Source organism: Phalaenopsis equestris, unplaced genomic scaffold, assembly GCF_001263595.1.
Source record: "Phalaenopsis equestris unplaced genomic scaffold, ASM126359v1 Scaffold204750, whole genome shotgun sequence".
NCBI lineage: Eukaryota > Viridiplantae > Streptophyta > Magnoliopsida > Asparagales > Orchidaceae > Phalaenopsis > Phalaenopsis equestris.
The window spans coordinates 2,603-3,109 of NW_018224285.1; positions in this window are offsets into that span (position 1 = coordinate 2,603).

A 507-nucleotide genomic window follows, 5' to 3' on the forward strand; every position below is an offset into this window, starting at 1 on the left:
CTATAGTGAAGTGGTGAATCTTGCAATCCTCGATGTAATTTAGGTTAGACTGAATGAGAATATAGTCAAATCGAAGCTAGGTTAATTAGAGTTCATGAGTTAACCAGAGTGACCAATTGAGCCGTGGATTATGCTAGGATAATTTTAGGATTCTAACCCTATGTGGAACGCCTCTAGGGCAGCTCGATACTAAGTTCACCATGAGTGGTCATGATGATTGACATCCCTTAATGGCTATAGATTAACCCACGGTGTGGCTATACTAACCAAAATTTCTTTGATATAGGTTAGGCTAACACGACTGTGCAGGCTCCATGTGTGTGTTTAGTGTTACAAATGGACAAACCATGTACATGAATGTTATTGAGTTGAACTTAGTAGATGTACCATGATGACGTAGATAGACCAAGTATAGAGCGTCTTGCTCATGTCATTAAGACTAGGTCAAAGATAGGCTCGGGTCACAAACATATCGTAATGACTTAAGACAACACATCATATATATAT